Source organism: Pleurodeles waltl, chromosome 3_1, assembly GCF_031143425.1.
Source record: "Pleurodeles waltl isolate 20211129_DDA chromosome 3_1, aPleWal1.hap1.20221129, whole genome shotgun sequence".
NCBI lineage: Eukaryota > Metazoa > Chordata > Amphibia > Caudata > Salamandridae > Pleurodeles > Pleurodeles waltl.
This window is the reverse complement of record NC_090440.1, coordinates 153,997,708-154,014,832: the sequence shown is the minus strand read 5'-3', so window position 1 is coordinate 154,014,832 and position 17,125 is coordinate 153,997,708. Positions and strand designations below refer to the sequence as shown.

Here is a 17,125-nt window from a genome sequence, read left to right as displayed (position 1 = left end):
ATCTTGAATTGGTTCCTAAAACAAGAAACGTTCAAGATGCTGACCCTAGCTCAGGTGCTTTTGGCGCTGAACGATGGAGATTGGATGGTGTCTGTCGACTTGCAGGATGCTTACTTTCATATCCTGATACTCAAGTCGCACAGGAAGTATCTCCGGTTTGTGGTGGGGTTGCAACACTATCAGTTTGCGGTCCTCCCGTTTGGTCTTACTTCAGCACCCTGAGTCTTCACAAAGGTGATGTCGGTGGTTGCGGCAGAGCTCAGAAGAAAGGGGATAGCAGTTTTTCCTTATCTGGACGACTGGTTGATCAAAGCCAAGTTTCCGAAGCTCGTGCTGCATCACCTTCAGTCGACAACCCAGTTGTTGTTCGACCTGGGTTTTTCAGTGAATGTACCCAAATCTCACCTAGAGTTCTCTCAGCGCCTCCTGTTCATAGGGGCAGTACTGGATACAACATTGAGTCGCGCCTTTCCTCCGCCTCAGCGGATTCAGGACATTCAGGTGTTGGTTCCAATGTTTCAAAGTGGAGCGGTCATTCCGGTCCTCAAGGTCCTACGCCTGCTCGGTCTGTTTGCTTCTTGCATTCTGCTGGTCACTCACGCTCGCTGGCACATGAGGGCTCTTCAGTGGTGCCTCCGGAAGCAGTGGTCTCAACACAAAGGGGATCTCGAAGGATCAGTAAGGATCTCCGGGGACGCTGCTGCGGATTTAAAATGGTGGATTGCAGACGGCAATCTTTCCCAAGGAAGGCCGTTCTCGCAACCTCCGCTGGTGACCACAGTAATAACGGATGCTTCCACTCTAGGGTGGGGAGCTCATCTGGGGGACCTGGAGATCAAAGGTCTTTGGTCTCCAGTAGAACATATGTTTCATATAAATCTGTTGGAGTTGCGGGCTGTACGTCTTGCACTCAAGGCCTTCCTCCCGTCCCTTTGCGGTCAGTCGGTTCAGGTCCTGACGGACAATACTACCGCAATGTGGTATATAAACAAGCAGGGAGGAGTAGGGTCATACCTTCTCTGCAGAGAAGCTCTACGGCTTTGGTCCTGGGCAAAGGACCATCAGATTTGTTTGGTAGCAAATCATCTGGCCGGAGTCTTGAACGTGGGTGCGGATGCTCTCAGTCGCCATTTCTCGACCGATCACGAGTGGCGTCTCCATTCGGATCAAGTCCGTCTAATCTTCCAGATGTGGGGGTTTCCTCGGATAGATCTGTTTGCCACCCGGGAGAACTCGCACTGCCCGTTATTTTGCAGCCTCCAGTATCCGGTACAAGGAGCATTGGGGGACGCGTTTCAGATGACCTGGTGCGACCAGTTGCTTTACGCGTTTCCCCCCACACCCTTGATTCCTCGAATTTTGAGCAAAATTCGCCAAGACCGGGCCCAAGTCATCTTAATAGCTCCTGATTGGCCAAGGAGGGTATGGTACTCGGACCTTCTCCAACTCTCACTGTGCCCTCCGCCCCGTCTCCCTCTCAGGGCAGACCTCCTCTCGCAATCGCAGGGGCAGGTTCGACACCCCCTCCTCCAGAGCCTGCACCTTCATGCCTGGAGATTGAACGGGGCAACCTGAGTTCCTTTTCTCTCTCGCCTGATGTAGTGGATGTTATCTTATCGGCCAGGTGACACTCCACTAAATCTATCTACACTAATAGGTGGGCTAAATTTGTGATTTGGTGTGGAGAGAGACAAATTGATCCCTTACGTGCTCACTTATCAGATATCTTGTCTTTTGCACTGTCTCTGGCACAGAAGGGGTGGGGAGTGGCTACAGTCAAGGGATATTTATCTGCCCTGTCAGCCTTTCTATGTCTTCCGGACCAGCCTTCTCTATTCAAATCCCCTATAGTACTTAGATTTTTAAAAGGTCTTATTAACAAATTTCCTCCCACTCCTTTCATTATGCCTCAGTGGGATTTAAACCTGGTTCTGACTTTTCTTATGGGTACCCAATTTGAGCCTATGCATTCTTGCCCCTTAGGGTTATTGGTCCTACAGACTGTTTTCCTTGTTGCAGTTACTTCTGCAAGAAGAGTGAGTAAGCTGCAGGCTCTATCTGTCAAACCCCCTTACACATCTTTTTATGGGGATAAGGTGGTGTTGAGGACCAAGGCTGCTTTCCTACCGAAGGTTGTTTCACCCTTTCATATGGCCCAAACGATTACTCTTTCCTCGTTTTATCCTCCGCCTCATCCTTTGAAAGAAGAAGAGAGACTACACCGCTTAGACCTGAGGAGAGCGCTAAGCTTTTATGTAGACAGAACGAGGGTTTTCAGGCTGGAGGATCAGCTCTTCATCGGGTACGTGGGAAAGAGGAGAGGAAAGGCAGTCCACAAGAGAACACTCTCCAGGTGGGTCATTCTTTGCATTAAAATGTGTTACTCTTTAGCAAAGAAGGAACCCCCGATGGTATAAGAGCTCATTCCACCAGAGCTAAATTGGCCTCTTCGGCCTTGGCTAGGCGTGTTCCTGTGGTCGACATCTGCAAGGCCGCAACTTGGTCATCCCTCCACACTTTTGCAAAGCATTACTGCTTGAACTCTGAGGTTAGGAGGGATGGCGATTTTGCATGGTCAGTGCTGCAGGATTTCTTGGTTTGACCATTCAGGCACCCACCACCGAGTGCGATACTGCTTTGGGACTCTATTCAATACGTGAGGAATCCGCAGGTAGCTGTATCCATCAGAAGAACGAGTTACTTACCTTCTGGTGGATACATTAGCTACCTGTGATTAGATTTCTGTCGAATGCTGGCGCAATGGGAGTATTCAATACGCGAGGAATCCGCAGGTAGCTAATGTATCCACCAGAAAAGTCGTTACCGAAGGTAAGTAACTCGTTCGTCTTACCCCAAACCATCAAGAACAAGTAACCTTTACATGTATAAAGAATATGTAACTCAGAGTTTACCAATTGGGTGTTCCTGACCTTTAAAAATACTGTAGTGCTAGTTCGATCTGAGTAAGGTACTGAGATTTGTGCTGGGTTTCGCAGTTTGTAGGCCACCTTGTTTGCCTTCCGTATCTGTCAGACAGGCAGTGACCCCAGCACCACAATCAATTCCAAATGTGCCAGCCAGGGGCCTGTTATGCAGGGTCTCATTCCATGTCTCCATTGGTGTTGTACTGTTGTGGCGTATTGTTTGTTTCCATTTTTTCTCTTGGTCACTCTTCTCAGAAACCCAGATACTTGTTGTGGGCTAGTGAAGATCACTGTTTTTTTGACTATGTGCAATCTGGAGTTGCGCTTGATACAGCATGGCATCTTCAGTTAGATCAATTTTGTTTCCCCACTGCCGCGAGCACTGGGGCTGCTTCCTGCATCGCAAGTGTGAAGTCTGTTTACAGTGATATTTTGCTGCTGTCATGTTGAGGTCCCCATTTTCCCTTGCAAGCTGAAGCTCTCAGTTCCTGTCTCTGTAGTTTTCGGCGGACAGAAATGTAATCAGTAGCTTTTTTTCACGTATGTCTCTATGTTACTGTTGTTTCTGTTCTTTTCCACACCCACTATGCAAAGATTATTACTTTGAGATCTAGCCTCCAGGTCCTCATTTTTTTCTTTTGATAAGTGACAGCACCTTTTTCGTATTAAGCAGCTTTTTTTCTTTTCTTTATGCTGCGTGTCTCCACCATGTGACACTTCTGTCAATCGCATATCTTGCATTTCCAGTCATGTGGATAAACTGTCTAAGTGGTGGTTGAGGGCGTCCACTTTCTGATCTGTGGACTAAAGGCTGTACTGCATGCAATGGAACAGTTTTTCTGCATTTATGCCAGTTAGTTTCCACAGACTGCTCCTGTGCCCACACCCAGCTAGTCCTTTTAGTCTTGAATGTGAGCCTTCGTAGTTTAAGGTTGTTCGCTTTCCCCATATCGCCTAGAGTAATTCAGTAGTGTACATTGATAGTGCAGAGATGTGTCTGTACCCTAGCGAACTATGCTTCTTTGGATGATCATTCGATTAAGTCCTTAGCCAAAAGTTACTACAGTTGAGACCGATTCAATGTATTTTCATTGTTAGAAAGTCTTTGAAGTTGTTCCTGTCCTGCTAGGATAACTCCGTCAGATGAGTTTCCAGTGAGTGTTTTGGATACTCTTCAGCAGCAAGAAGCTGGTTTAGAACAAATAAAAAGAGCATTAAATGCTATTTGTGCTCTTATTTCCTATTTTCCTAAGCTAGCGTATGCTGCTCCATATTCTCTTTGCATCAGTGGTAAAATATTTCTCAATCAGTTAGTAACGAGGGCGAGTCATTGTTTATACCCTCCATGGAGATGTCGGTCTTTTTTGGTCCATTTTAATATAGATTAGTTATTTATGCTGATCTACTTCTGTTTCAAAGTTTTCAGTCACTTCCTGTACAGCAATCATCATCCCCACTCATGCTGTGTAACCACAGTATGAAGCAGGGAAAAGAAAGTGGACCACAGCTGAGAACGTTACTGAATTACAGGAAGATAGCATACAGCCCTTCCTTTCTACAGAAATACATCTGTTCTTGCATGAACAATATAATTCACAAATAGATGTCAATGTTATGTGAACCTTCTTGACTTTTGACTTATTACTAGTTAAAGAGACAGGTGCACAGTATGCAGATGGCCTCAACACACACAAATTATCAAGTTTATTACTCTTATGGAAATAAAATGTACAGAAACATTGCATTCACATACACATGCACACACTTGCAAACATTTTTAACATGCACACAGGTCCTGCAAACACTTTCACTCTCTTGCAATAATAGACCTTCACTCAACACTCATCTGTTAATAAAGAAAGCAAGAAATGCTCATACGTACTCGGCGACGTATGCAACTGCAGGCTTCAAGAAATCTGCTTGCCCTCTAGCTATGGTGAATCAGATTTTATCAGGGCAAGCTAATTTTTAGCTGCCACTGGCCCATTATGCTTCTGGCTAGCTGACTTCACTGAAAGCAAATTTGCTATAAAGATGCCCTTAAAAATATTTTTTTAGCTGTTTGTTTTAAAGACAGAGGTTAAATGTTAGCTTATGTCTACTTACAATTTGCTACTTAGTTTATCCTGGAGGTCGTTGTTTACTTTTCTTTTTCTGACTGCAAAGGTGGAGAATTTTGTAAATTGAACTGTCTGACAATCCTGGTGTACAAGGAGTGTGAAAGGAAAGGCTGTAGGATGTCAGGTATGGTTTCTAGCACACAACATTTAAATAGCTTGTAAATGAACTGTAAAAATATTTCAGAACATTTAATTGTTTAGGAAAGCATAAATTTTGTAATTCTGAGTGGTAAAAAACAAATCAGTGATGGAAACAAATCAGAAAAATCCACTTGGTGATGTGCAAATGATAAATATTTTTCCTGAAACTTGATTGCCACACATTGTTTCTACACCATAGTTTTATACATAAACTGTCTGACAGACTTACCGCCAGGGCCGGGAGGCCGTGCACCACATACCCCAGCAGCCCAAGCGGCAAGAGGCTGCATACCATCATCTGTTGCTCCCCGAGGATTATCGCAGCCTGCTACTCAGGGGATATCTGTCATACTTGCTATGAGGGCTGGGGGGTAGTGCGGGGACTGGGAAAGGGTGGGAGGCGGTGATGCACTGTATACCCCAGCAGCCCACGTGGCAGGAGGCCGCTTTCTATCATCTCCTTGGCCCGTCAGAGGCCGGGCTGGGCCTGCTTCTTGGGGGGAAGCACTTCATGCCTTCAATGCCTGCTCTGCTTATGTCACTATGCTGTCAGAAGATATCATGGGCAAAAGGAAGGCAAATGAAACAGGTGCTCTGGAGACTCGTCAGCAGCATCTGCAGTTAGGATATTTCTATAGGCACTTGCGACGGGCTCCCCCAAGTGGCAATTCTCGTAGGACTCCCAGTCAGTTTTATTCTGCTCATAGTACTAATCCTCCCCTAATTGTCAGCAATGGATTTATGTTGCTACCTGGCATTGAGGACAATGACTGACTTTTTAAAGGTAATTTTATAGTCATTGAATACCTTTGGTCCAGGGGGCAGTGAGCAGACTGTTTCCTTTAATTTTAGCATCCGGTTTGCCCAATTGTGGAGGATGTATTCATTGAGTATCAGCAGATTAACAGCGTTCTTAAGTATAACTGCATGTTAGTGGGAAAGTTTGTGCCCATTTCAATAGAAAATATAGAAAATGTGCTGTTGATAAAAAACAGTGTGCTAGCACATAATTCTTCAGATATATTTATTGAAAATGAGAGATTTTGGACATGAATTAAGAAACAATCCTGTTCTCGCCCTGATGACAATGGCATTAGTGAACCAAGAGGCAAGTTGGGACATGTGTACGCTTTATGTGGGCTAGATTCTTATCATACATGGACCAAAAATGTAGTCTGTTTAATCAAACAAAAGAGTTTTTTACAGCAGAAATGCTGAACTCACATATTTGAAGGCACTCTTGTGTGTGACTATGAAGAAAAAGATGACTTTAAAATAAAACATTTGCCTAGGATCACACAATTTGAGACGAGTTTACAGGTCAAGCGCATTACAGATAGGTTGAGTAGATTATTCAGGTCACTAGACCTGCAGGTCTGGTAACATTTTTATGATATTTCTGTCACCTGAACTGATCCCCTACACTCACTCAGACCTGTCCAGCCATAGAACTAAAACCCAGCTGTCCAAAGTCCACAGGAATTCACACACATACACAGATGCATGCAGTTACATTCTTTAATATCTAGATTCATAAATAGTCAGATGCTTAAAATTGCTTTCGAATTTGCAGGCGGTCCAAAGAGCAAACTCATTAAAGTTTTAGGCACTGTGTTGTAGGATGCAAAGCGAATCAAGTATTTGCACATATCCAGCACTACCGAAGTCAACGTAGAGTCTCTTTTAAAGGACCCCAAGGGATCATTTCTCACTCCTTATCGCATTGTCTATATTATCTTCAATAAGGACCTCTTATTTTCATAAAAATTTCAGAGGCCTCTCCTTCCTTAATAGATCACTTTTCAGCTTCCATGCATTGATTCATCCCCATATGCAACTGTGCCTTTCCAGGACGAGACAAGTTCGCCCCCCCCATTCCCTTGCTATGTCTCTTTTTTATGATTATCAGTCTCAGGGAGCAATTGTTCTATTTGCATCTTGCAAATGCAGCATCTTTTGCCATACTAACGATCATAAATTGCAGCTTTCTTGACCACTCAGGACCACAGAGAGTTCGCCACCCACCTGTCCAAACCTGAGAATCTCATACCAGACCCACACCATGTGGATGCTATGTGAAGTATCATTCTCCACCTCCACATTTCATTTTGTTGCTATCCATTGGGCTTCTTTTAGAATTAACAGGGATGCCTTCCAGGTTTTTATCTTGTATGCCCAATATGCTTCAGTACGGTGGCTCTACAATGACAACTCTTTTGTTTGTTACTTCTATAGGAAACCCACCTGCTTCATTGCTTCCTCTCATTCGAAATTATCAGCATTTGTCCGTTAGTAGATTATTATTTTTTTTAAATTGCAGTTTTGCATCTTCTTTTGTTTTTCTCTATGCTTTATCATATGCCATCACTTCATTCCAAGTCACAAAAGTCTTACTTCACTTGCAATTTTTCCTATTGAAAGCATCATTTCATTCAACTTCACAAACATCTTGCTTGACTTGACATTTTTCCTATTGAAAGCTACTGTCTTTTCTAAGTGGAATATTGCCTTCAAAATCATTTTCGAGAGGGAGATGAGGGGAAATAACACTTTTTAACTGTGGTCCTTCATTGAAGAGAAATGTATCCTTGTGCCCAGTTTCACCTTCTTCTCAGTGTGATTCTGCTGTTATAGTGCCTTCATTCAGTTGACTCTGTCATGTAGGTCACATCCTTATACAAGCCGATTAATGTTTTCACAGTACAGCAGGTATGCTTGGCTCCAAACCTAATCTGATCTTTATGTGGCGCAGACTTCAGCACATCTTTTTGGTGTCTGCGTGCCCTTTTCAGCCTGTGCTGCCATATAGGTACTTGTAATCAAGGCCTTTGAAGGATCATTGGCCTATCTCCTGCATCTCAAAGGATTCTGAGTAGTTCAGTTGGCCAAAATCTGTCTCATTTATTTCTCCTGCATGACAGCCTACCTTTGGGGCTCTCTCTGTTTCTTTCTTTCCTGCAGTACTAGTATAACCAGCAGTCTGAAGAGCCTTGAGATTCCTCTTGATGAGACTTGCTAACTTGAATTTACAGGAGGCCACGGGTGATGAAGGTCTTGCAGGTAACCACAACTTGTTCTATATTCCTGATCACCTGAAACATTGTTGTTTCTTTGATTTATTACTTATTTGTATCACTTAGCTCCTTTGCTGCACATCCATCTTTTTTCACAGCTGGTAATGCCCCCCCTAAATATATTAAATGTTGATGTAAATTCCAAGTTTGGAATTGGCATAGTGAGTACTGGCTAAATTATATTTGTAGGCGAATTGATCTTTAAAATATATTGCAGTATCTGGGCCTGACTTGCATGAGGTACCCTGTGTCAGTGGGCCTTCCTGCAACCTTTTTATTGTTATCTCTACCCATGGTGGACCATTAAACCTGGTCACTCGGTTTTCACTTTGACTAGGAAAATCCTGCTACCTCCGAGACAAGACTGAGAGTCTGAATCACCATAGAGCAGGGCAACACTCACACTTGCTTTTCCTGCCACCTTGAACTTAAGTGGAAGAATCCTGTTAGGTTTTGGTGTGCTGGAATTCATTCTGTCTAAGAGTTTGGTCAGGTCACCTTTTAGTAAAGATGGCTGTTTACTAATTTGGGCTACACCTGGGCACTTGTGACTCAGCACTGATAGAAACACAGCCATGTCCTATGTAGTGCCCATAAAGGGCACACTGACTTTGCAGCCACTGCTTTCATTATTTCTTATTCAATGCCTCAAACCAGTCTTTGGGCCAGCTGTAATTCATTGACAGTTTTTTTTGTCTACCTGCCTGCTGTTAGAGCTCCACAAACTCTGGTAAAAGCTTTTTGATTCATTTTTAATTCCCGCCACTGCAGGGACAACATGTCCAGTATTCGTGACAAGCAGGTATATCTATTGTATTCAGCGACCTTGCATCAGCCATCATTGACTGGCGATCCAGCTTTCGTATCTAACCCAGTATAACACTTGCTGGATGAAACTTTGGGAACTAGCCCATTGGTGATGTGTTTTGCTGTAGAAACTAGACTACGGTCATCATCATGAGATCACTGGAATTTGGTGTGGGGATACTGAGGGCAGGAATCAGTGGTTCCAGTCAGTATCCCCTCACCAAATGTTAGCTGTACCAAGTTTTTTCTGCAGAATGGGGAATAACAGTGTGGATTCCGGAATACTATATTCTGCTTGCTCAGACTATTAGTTAAATATTAGAATTGTCAATGGGGTTAAGGAAGAGAGGGGTTCGTGAGGAGCACTGCCTGCTCCCCCCTATAACGTTTTCTTGGTGGGGGAGGGAGAAGAAGGGTTAACACAGCTCCATGATATGACAGTGCTTGGGGCTTGCCTGCTTTGACTGGGCGGTTGGCAGGGAGGGGATGTAGAGGGAGTGGGGTCCCGGACCTGAAGTAGCGAGCACGGTATGTTCCCTTTACTGTACTCTCAGTGTGGGCGGAGGGGGTTAACAGAGGTCAGTGATCAAGTGAGTGTGGATGGAGGGGAACGCAGCCTCAGGCACCGCTTTCCGTTTGGTCTCTGTCTGCTGTGCATGGGAAAGCAGGAAAGAGATGGGGGTCCTTCCGGTCTGGGCAACAAACTTAGGCCTGGGACTTGGCATATGGATGTCCTTGGCCCTGATCTTTCTGCTCGAAAGGGGGGCGTGGGTGAAGGGAGAGGGGTGTTGTGTCCCTGATTGTGGGGTGCATTGGATGCTTCCTCGGTGATTTTGCAGAGCTCGGGCTGGGCTGTGACCGCAAACACAATCCCTGTCCACTGCATCCGTTTCACTGGATGCATATGCACACTTTGTGAAACTGCCCCTGAAGTTATCTGGTCTTGAGTTTGTGGACCCTTAATTACTGGGTGCAATTGTTTGCTCTACTAAGACAGCATTATTTTTTTTTTAGAGTTTTTAATTTCTAATCTTGATCCTATTTCTTATTGACTTGCATAGGGTTCAGAAAGGTGGTATGTTATTAGTTGCTCTCATTTACATTTCACATGAAGGGTAAAAGCAGAGCTTGGTTTTATTATTCTTTCACATTTTACATATTTAAATTTCTGATTCTTGTACCCATCTCGCTTACATCAGTACCTTCCGCAGAGTAAGCGCTGAGCTTGCACCACTGCTTATGTATGAGACCAGGATACTTTTGAGGAGTATTTTGATTGACATTCGAAAATCCATCTGGGAAAGTTAGAACTCACCTGCATCTCATGTATGAATATCTGCCAGTACTACATGTCATACAGGAAATGGAATTGGCACATCGGGCTGGAACATGGTCATTTCAGACAGAGAAATGCAGGCCTGGAGAAAGAGCATTTATATGTGCAGTCCTATGGAGAAGAGAAGTACACTGCAATGTGTTCATTTTGGCATAACGTTAGCTTTTACCAGTCAAATACCACAACCCTGTACTCCGTCGATCTGCTTGTGCACGCCATAGCCTACCCAAATACAAGTGTTCTTTGTGAATAAAATTGGTACATATTGCACTTCATGTTTTTGATCCATACTTCTGAGCCGACACACAAGTCTGAAAAATTGTGACTCGACCACATGTACTTTTGGTGTGTTTTGATACAGTCCTGCTGTTGCTTTCCCAATTGTCAAGCCAGGAAATGGTATGGAATGAGACCAACCTCTGTCCCTGCAGTGACTGGTCAGAGGTTTGGTTGAGCTGGGAGAGAATAGAGAGTGTATGGATAAATTGTGTTTTGTGCTGGAACTCGGAGGGCCTCCATATCTTCACATGGACAAAACCCTAGCAAACTCTGCCTCTCCAAATCAAACGTAGAAGAAAGGGATTTTGTAGTCAAGGGATCTACTATCAGGCTATGCCGTTCCCCCCCTCCCCTGGAATCACACTTAGCACCTAGGTTTATTTAAAGCAATGTAAGGATACAGAGAGTACACAACAGAGTGACGGATAATCAGTTCTGGGGTGGCCAGCAACTCACAAGACTCCAATGCTAGAGCACTCTACCACTGAATTCACAGCTCATGGGCTGAACTAAGATAACAAAAAAGATGAACAGGTCTATAAAAAATAATTTGAATGTAAAAATAAAATGGTACATACCACTGAGCCCAACTGGGAATAGCAGTGAATCTGTTGATGTTGGAATCTGGAAGAATATTGCCGACACATGGACTATGCCATAGTTCACAGACCCCTGTGGGACTTGGTTTGGCTAAGCACACAACAGACACTTTCAAATACACACAATAATTAGCACATTGGTTAGAACAATGTTGAAGATGTGGGATCAGTTCGTAACATACAAGCACCTGGTGACGTACCCACCCTCTTTCACTCCCCTCCAGAGCAGTAGAAAATTCAACCTGCACCAGATGGCAGGTCCTTTTTTTGCGGAAGAGAGGGTTGAGGTAACTCCTTTGTGGAAGCATAACAAATCCTGGGCGTGCCTGCTAGGAGGGACAAATCTCAAGACACTGGCAGAGATATTCGCTCATCTTCGTTGAAGTTTTGTAGGGAGATGCATTTAAAATATGGTATGGTTGGCATTATACCCCTGTTCACTTGTCTCTTATGTATCCTAAAGCATACCCTCAGTGATGTGGGGGTGTGAGGAGATTGGTGATGCCTTACATGTTTGTTGGCAGTGTTCACAACTCTGCCCCGTCTGGCACAGTGTTGCCAATACATTTAAGGGTGTCTTGGGTTATTCCTTCCCTTTTACTCCAGAGACCATGCGTTTTGGGCTGAGGCCTATAACACAACGGTGTTGAAATATGAATGGTATGTAAGGTTGCAATGTCTAGGTGCCACTAAATGGATGATGGCACACAAGTGGGACAAAACAGCCCCTTCCACTTACACAATATTTTCATAGGTTATGGCTCATCTTGCTATGGAACAGTTGACTTGCATACTCACGAATTGAATTGAGGCCAGGTGGGCACCCTTATTCAAGACAACAAGGGGAAGACTTTCGAACAGTGTCCCCCCCCCCACCCCACCCCACTCCATTTGGCTGTATTTTGTGAACTAAAAGATGCACTGTGGGGCACAGAGAGAGTCTTAATAGTAAATTTGCCACTGCAGAGACACTCCCTAGACGAGGTGGAGAATTCTGCACATGAAAACATAGTCATAGCCTTTTATATAGTCATCTCCTATCTTTTTATGAGCAGCGTTCGCCGCCCGACTGCGCAGCTTACACCGTCTTAAACTTACTAATAACTCTGTGTTTGGGAATACCAAAAGAAATGTAAATTAAACGTGTTAGTTTGCCTTTGTGAATGATGCCCACAGACTTTGACTGTTAACTATTGATTGTTTTCAGCTGCCCAGGGTTTTCTCTCCAGATACTGGACGATGTGACTTTCACAGATGTCTGCGAGGGCTGCCCAGTAAAACCACCTACATTGGGGTCTGGCAGTACTTTTGTTTAAATATATGTGTTGAGTTTCCTTTAAACATAAGAAAAGCAGGTACATTAACAGTATTAGGGACATAGGGCCAGATGTAGCAAAGGGTTTTTCCCATTCTGTGTCAATGGGAAAATGTGTTCGTACATATGGCCCATAGACCCTTATTCTGATGAATCATTGTTTCTTATCCCTGTGTAAATCCCTGTTTGCACAAGGATAGGAATGCCATATTGTGTTGTAGTTACTGCACCTTGAAATGACGTGGTGCAATAAATACTTCACCCCTTGGTTACATTTTAGGAGGTCAAACCTGTCAGAATTTAAATGGGGGAAAACTATATGGTATTTACCGTAACATGCAGAGTTTGGCTTGGTAAACAGCAAAAGCTGCATACAGGAAAGTTTGTAATTTCAAGGCTCTGTGTTGAATGGCCAAGCTAATACTAATGTCAGTCATACAGATGATTTTGAAAAATGCATGTGAGGATTTATCAATTCTTGTTTTAACTGTTGATGTATACAGAGTAATTTCGATTTAGAAGATGTTCAAAGAACCAATTTGCAATATTGGCACAGTAAATGTAAACATAATGGCCGATTCGGGATCAGCAGTCACTATTTTGTTGGCTATTATGCTTTTAAAATACTGTTTTTAAATGCCTTTGCAGCTGATTTGAGCAATTTGACAGCATTGTCTTGGGCTATTTTTGGGATGTCTTGTAATGTAAAGCGAAAAACATTTTTACGAAAATATATGTTGCCAAGAAAAGGTGAAATATCATGGGCTTGGGAGTGTCAAGGAAAATTAGGTATTCTGCTGAACACTGGTTCAGAAAAAAACTGTTCTTTTGGGTATTGTTGTTTGGGTATTGTGTATAGAAGACAATAGGAAAACTGGTGATCTTGAATCATAGCTTGCCAAGTATGCAAAAAGTTGGTCTAGTTAAAGGGCTTGAACACCAGTTAAATTGAAAATGAATGTTAGGCCAGTTAAAAACGTCAGACCAGTTCCTTTGGCTGTTGGACCGCAATTTACACTTTTATTAGATACTTTATGCTCCTCGTGAAATAATTAGACCAGTAAAGTCTTCAAAGTGAGTTTCTGCAGCTGTTGTTTGAAGGAAAAAAACTGTTGAAATTTGATTAAAGACTTACATGGCTTAAATAAAATTAAATTGTTGACTGTCTCCTACCTCGAATGCAAGACATGTTAGCTAATCTTGGTGGTTGTATTTTTCAACTGTAGATCAGCGATCTGCTTATCACCAAATACCTTTGGCAAAGGAGTCACAGCATCTAACAACTTTTGTAACACTTTATGGTACGTAAATGTATTTGCAGATATAATTTGAATGAGCATCCGCAGTTAGTGTCTTTTAACGCTTGATGAATATAATGTTTGTTAATCAATGGCATTCAGGCATTCCAGGATGATATCTTTATATTCGCAGAGAGTGTCGAACACAATAAGAAATTAAAAAATGTTTTGGAAACTTGAAACTTGAAACATGGCAAGACTATAAACGGAGACAAATTTACTTTTCTAACCAAACAAGATGACTATCTAGGCCATAGCATAAGAGAGAAGGGTATCAAACCAAAATTATCTTTGGTTGATGCCATTAAGAACACACTCATTTGTGGGGACAAAGATGCACTAAGATCTTTGTTGGGGCTTAGTGAATGATATACACACTTTTTCCAAGGTTATGAGTTGCATTATTATTGTTGCTGCAAGTGCATGTGTTTTGAGGGCAGTTTTTAGCCTTATGTCTGATGGCAAGTAACAAACAGTGGCATTTGCTTCATGTATGTTGAAAGATGCTAAACAGAAGTATAGTACCATTGAAAGAAAGGCTCTGGCTTGTTTGTGGGCTGATGAGAAATTTCAAATGTATATTTGGAGTACTAGATTTGATTTGTACACAGACCTTAAGCCTTTGATCTATATATTGGGAAGCAGTCTCTCCAGTAAGGCATCATCTAGGTTGATTAGATTGTTATCTTGCTTGCAGGATTTTAACTTTGACAAAGTTTTTGCCAGACGGTAAAAATGTGATGGCAGATTGCATTTCACATATGCCTGTTGTTGATGAGGTTGATCAGCCCAAAGAAATTCAGGAAGATGAATGTGTTATAGTTATTGATGCAAATTTCCTTCTGAATGTTTCTGAAAACGAATGGAATGTGTTTTATATGACATATGATGTTATGCAAAGTAAAGGATCTTTTTGTACAAGATTGGCTGCGTTAGAGAATATCAAATGAATTAAGAATTTATTTTCTGAGGTAGTGTCAGAACTTATTATTGTTATAATTCTTAAACAGGATCTTCTTGTTCAACCATTTCATTTTGTTTACATGATAGAATGATTTAATTAGAATCATGGAATCATGAGAGGTATGGGGATTTCACCAACTATGCATAAAATCAAGCAGTTTTGTTGGTGGCCAGGTATACATGGAAAAGTCAGGAAATTTGTGGGTAAGTATAAAGTGTGTATGATTGCTGACACACACTGGACAGTTGTCAACAAGCCTTTCATTTCTACATCTTGGCCAGAAGGTCCATAGGAGATGTTAGGTGTGCATTTTGCTATTCCTTATAGCATTTTGGATAATAGGTTATTGGTTGCAACTGTGAATTACTATTCAAAATTGATTTATTCTGTTGTTAAGTCGTCTGACACCAAAAATGTTGTAAAGTTTCTCCTGACACCAACAATGTTGCAAAGTTTCTAGAGCATCTTTTTCACGTGAAACAAGTTCCACTAACAATTGTAACAAATAACAATAGGTTTCTGTTGAGATGACACAGTTTTTGGAGAGACATGCAATTAAGTATATGAAAGCACTTCCTTCTAATGATTTAGTTGAAAGTGGGAATCATTTCTTAAAGGATGGTGTACAGACCACAATTGCCAGGGGTTTAAATGTACCCAATTTGTTGAAAGACAAAGCGTGAAGTTATAATAAAACTCCACATAGTACTACAGGTGTACCACCTTTTGTTTTATTGAGTGGTAGGAAACCTGCATCATGTTTGAATCTGGAGTGGATGAAGGATAGAGTGGAATTTCAGGATAAGAGTTTGGAAATTCAGAAAGAAGTTTCATCCAAGCAGAATATTCTCAGAACATCTTTTGATCAAAGAATAGATGTGAATGATGTGTGTGTGTGTATGTGTTGGAAATTGGGTTTTAATTAACAAGCCTTCCAGAGTTGTTAAGTGGAATTCAAAGTTTTCCTGTCAGTCCAAGTCATAAAGTTTTCTAAATCTTCTGTTTTATTGGAAGATAAAGGATGGCGGAATAATTGTGCCATAGAGAAATTATTTCAGGGAGAGCAATGTTGGTGATAGTGTGAGTGAGAAGTTTCTAAATAACAATATCGATGTGCAACAAAGAGATGGAGCCCATGTGATGGTCAATGGTGAAAGTAGTGTTGTATCATCAGATGGTATTTCAGGTAAAGAGCAACCAACACATACAAATTAAGTTATGAGGAGTCCAAATAGCTGACATAAAGCCTATACCTGTAATGTTTAAACACCTTGGGCGAGATGTATGAAGGTTCGCATTTGCGAATACCAAATAGCGATTTTTACCGAATCGCTAACTGGGATTCGCAAAATACGATGTCACATCACCATTACAGAATTTGTTGCGATTTCTTAAAATTCACAATCACAAATAGCGAGTACCAAATAGCGATTCGGTAAATAGCGAATCAGTATTTGGAAATCGCAATTTGCGATTTTTGTGTTCTGGAGCAGATTGATGACATCACAAACAGGAAGTTAGTCTGTGCATGATGTTTCCAGAAGCCTGAGCCACAGGAACAGGCACAGAGACCCAGCACAGCACCAGGGAGGCACTCGAGAGTCAGCCAGGACCGGGAGAACACAATGACCACTGATTGAAATGGCAAGGACGCAGGCTTTAGAAAAAGAAAACTTAAATTGGACGGAGGTGCTCACAGAACTAATGGCCAGGAACCATGACCAGTTATTTGGCAAACACTGACTACAGGTCCCAGAAAGTGAGAAGAGTAAAATGTGGACTGACATCCAGACCAAAATTTGCACGGTGGGGGTTGCACTGCATTCAATTGAGGACATATGCAAGCGCTGGTATGACTTGCGATCACATGCCAAAGAGAGGGTAGCAAGCAGGCTGAAGGGAGCAAGGAGCACTGGTGGTGGGCCACCCATCCAGACACCCCCTTGGAGGATATGGTGGAGTCAACACTGCTGCCTGAAGAAGTAGGTGGTATCACTGACATAAACACCTCAGGCACACTCGGCACCAGCAAAGGTAAGGGCAGTAATGATTTGAATCACCATATGTGCATGTAGAAATGTCCCTTAGAAAATTGCAATGGCACTATGCACGGTGATAAATAGCCCATGCCACATATTCCATTTAACAAACCAATGCCTTATGGGAGTCGTAGTCCATACCCCAAAAGTGCATCTACTACATAAATAGCAGTATAGTGTAAAACCAAACAGAGAGACCACACAACACACAGTTAGAGACACTATGCCA

At 42.5% G+C, this 17,125-nt stretch overlaps 1 protein-coding gene across 3 annotated transcripts in view; it reads left to right on the top strand.

Moving 5' to 3' along the window:
- LOC138283857 (mucosa-associated lymphoid tissue lymphoma translocation protein 1-like) overlaps window positions 1-17,125 on the top strand; it is a 977,541-nt gene that overhangs the window by 295,717 nt on the left and 664,699 nt on the right. For 2 of the 3 annotated variants that reach the window (XM_069222018.1, XM_069222020.1), the window contains one exon: window positions 13,822-13,896. The exons of the other annotated variant lie outside the window; for it this stretch is intronic. The gene's annotated coding sequence lies outside the window, so the exon portion shown is untranslated. The remainder of the gene's footprint in view (window positions 1-13,821; window positions 13,897-17,125) is intronic. 3 annotated transcript variants of the gene reach the window in all.